Source organism: Lycium ferocissimum, chromosome 1 (genome assembly GCF_029784015.1).
Source record: "Lycium ferocissimum isolate CSIRO_LF1 chromosome 1, AGI_CSIRO_Lferr_CH_V1, whole genome shotgun sequence".
NCBI lineage: Eukaryota > Viridiplantae > Streptophyta > Magnoliopsida > Solanales > Solanaceae > Lycium > Lycium ferocissimum.
Genome location: NC_081342.1, coordinates 2,149,662 through 2,153,525, shown reverse-complemented (window position 1 = coordinate 2,153,525; position 3,864 = coordinate 2,149,662).

Here is a 3,864-nt window from a genome sequence, read left to right as displayed (position 1 = left end):
TGCAAAAGAAAACCCAAGACCAAAATTGTGATATAATTTTATCCATGAAAAAAATATCTTAATTTAGTGATTTCAGATATTTTGTATCACTTATTTTTTATTAAATCTATAAAAGAGTAGATTTTGATTTTCGTTAAAAGAAACATGAATTAATGCGCATCAAGAGATTAATGGCGAATGAGATAAATATTTCAAAAACACATAAAGCAACAATCACACATAATAACTACAATTTCAATAAGTATATTTTTAATATATAAAAACATAATTTCTTTTTACTCCTTTAACATTTTAATTTTCACTATTGATTGAATTATTTACTTCAAACTCAATTATGCTTATTTTGAACTCATTTAAGATTTTAGTAATGTATTTTATGTCACATGCATTAATAAATACTCATATTTTTGTCTTCTAGAATCATCGATCTAAACTTTACAGTAAATTTTTCATTAACTTTAAATTTGTACATAATTTTCATAGCGTTAGTTTAGAGTCCTTACACAAACTAATTTAACAAACATATAAAGATATTACTAAATAATAATTCAAGTATGCTAATAAAGTTAAAGATTTCTAAAACTATATTTGAAAGTGAATCTAAGTCAAATCTAAGCACATATGAGCTCATTAAGAAAGTAGGTGTTCGGAGGTTTAAAACAAAGAGAGAGAAGAATACGGGAGGAACATATGACGTGAGACATATTTAAATGTAAAGTAAGACCTAGGGTGTGTTTGGCATGAAGAAACATATGACGTGAGACATATTTAAATGTAAAGTAAGACCTAGGGTGTGTTTGGCATGAAGAAAAATGTTTTCCATATAAAATATTTTTCTAGAAAATGTTTTCTTAGGAAATAAGTGATATTCTTATTATTTTCTAGTGCTTGGTAAGAAAACAAAAAGTATTGTCCAAAAATATTTATATATAATATAGAAAAATATTATGGACGTGGGTGGAGATTGGGGGTCGGGGTTGAAGTGGTCAAGGGGTAGGATTAGGGGCATTGATAGGTGTGGAAGCGATAAGTAATAAACTTAGAATGTCACTTATGAAATTTGTTTTCTCTATTCTCATTAGGATAAGGATCTTATTTCCTTGAAAAAATGCTTTTTAAAAATTTTAATCAATCAAATATGAAAAAGTTAAAAAACATTTTATGAAAAATACTCTCTCCATACAAACACACCCCCAATAAATGCTTCAATTGGAAGTAGGGGTGGGCGTTCGGTTTTTCGGTTCGGTTTTATCAAACTTCGGTTTGGCTATTTCGGGTTCGGTTTGCCCAACCAAACTAGTTCGGTTCGGTTCTTTCAGTTTCGGTTTTTTAAAGTTCGGTTCGATTTCGGTTTTTTCAATTCGGTTTTTTTAATATAATATTAGAAGCGATTCCATTGACACTAATTCATATTCTCAAAAGCAATAAAACATAAAGCTCGATAAATTGAAATCAAAATCAAACAAACAGGATACACAAGAATAAAAAACTATAATCATGACATAAGATTACTAGATGTTATATACATACCGTAAGAATAATTAAGAAAACACATAAAGGACATATATATATTAATCCTAAGAGACATCTTAGTTACCTTTCTTTGTTAAGGATATTTGATTTTTTCAATTGAAGTAGAAAATTAGGGATACAAATGCAAAAGAAGACTTATTACAATTGGGTTTTTTTTGCTTTAAACTTAATGGGTCTGGACTATTTTAATTTTTTTGGGTAATGTATTAAATTTCGGTGCGCGTTCGGTTTTATCAAACTTCGGTTCGGCTATTTCGGTTTCGGTTTTTTGACGATGGACACCAAACACCGAACCAAACTAGTTCGGTTCGGTTCGGTTTGTTGAAGTTTCGGTTCGGTTCGGTTCGATTTTTCGGTTTTCGGTATTTATGCCCAGCCCTAATTGGAAGGAAAAATAATAAAGGCAGGTAGTGATCTTAAGAAAAATGAATATAATAAGTGCAAAAGATGGGAATATGAAAAGTCAATTGCAGCAGTACGAAAATGGGAATATGAAAAAAGACAATTGCAACGCCACGTGGCAGCGGACTGAAATTCCATTAGTGCCCCTGTGAGGACGACAACTTTTTGTTGTTCTCACTTATATTAAGTAGTAATAATATGTGTACTTTTGGGGTATATATGTCTTTTGCTATTTTTTAAAATTCATATTTGGGGGTTATGAGAAGGATTTTGTCTAGGAAAAAAAAAAAAAGGAAAAGGTTGAAAAAGAATGTACCTGTTGCCGCATATACAAAGTTAGGATAATAACCTGTTTGACCAAGCTTCTTGAAAGTTAATAATGATTTTCTTTTAAAAAAATGTTTATTTTAGAAATTTGAGGTGTTTGATCAATTTTATAGGAAAAAAATACGCATTTTTGATTGGTAGGGGAAGCTTTAAAAAATAGTTTTTATTTTTTATTTTTTATTTTTTATCTATAAGCACTTTTGAAACATAGACCACTAGTGGAGCCACAATAGAGATTGTAGGTTCGACAAAACCCAAGAGCTTTGGTCCAGACATTGTATTTGTACTCAGAAATTCACTTAATTTGTATAAACAATTTATATAAAACCGAATAAACGAAAAGATCATGGTCCAGAATCCATAAACTTAAAACTATGGATTTGACCTTGGCGAACACAAGTTGCTGCTCTATAATATTAATAAAAAGAATTTGTCAAATTGATTAACCCAACACTAACACCTACTCTCTAAGAGTATTTTTTGGAGAAATATTTTTCAAATTCAAGAGATTTTAATAGTTTCACCGAACAACTATACATCCAATTAGGACATTTCAAGTGGGTTTTAGTTCAGAGGTAAAGGACCGCCCGTAGAATTTAAGTGTATAAGTAGTTATTCCGAACAAATTATGAGACTAACTAATTATGTATTTAACCTTTCTCATATATATACATGTGAATGGTCTTTCTTGTTGATTTCTCCAGTACGATATAATTGTGTGTATTTTTTAGGGGTATATATGTATTATTATTATTTTCGTTTAAAGTCTTTTGTTGGTGGTTGTGAGAAGGATTTTGTCTAGGCACAACAAGAATGTCCACTTAGCCATTTGCACACCCCTTAAGAAAATACTAACTCCTAGAAAGAAATAGGTAATTTTACTAAACTGTCCCTAATTAAATAGGTATTGAGATTTGATCACATAGCACTTATTAGGGACAAATCTGAAAAAATAAGGTTAATTCTTTCTTGATTTAATAAGTGGACACTCTTTTTGACCCAAGAAAAAAAGGCAAAGTGGATACTCTTTTTTATTCGGAGGGAGTACTTTATAGTTCATCTTTCAATGTAGTCATTTATTAGGTAAAATTTATGTTAAAAGAGTGCACACGTAAAATTAGATTAGTTAATTTTCGTACTTTGAAATCTTTTCTCAATTGATACGGTAGGACTAAGATTTAAATTTTTGATAACTTTTAAACTTAATAATATTATAAGTTATTTGTGTGTTTTTTAATTGAGAACTTATCTAAGTGAAATCTTTGTTGGTTACATGTGTTTGTCAACATATGCACATTGCAATATTATTACTAAACACAAAATTCAATCAATTCTTAAAGTATGACATAAAATTATAATTAAAAATATAAAAGTATCTAACTGTACCCCCAGTTCCAAAGTACTTATCGTATTTTCTTATAGAAGTAATTTAACTAATCTTCGAAGTTAAATATTTAATTAGATTATATCAATATTTTAAAATTAAAATTTAGATACTTGAAAATACGAAAAACACTATAAATTGTAATTCTCTCATATAAAAATGGATTTCTCTCTTATTAATAGTAGAATAATATTGCTTAGTTTACATAAAATCCACTT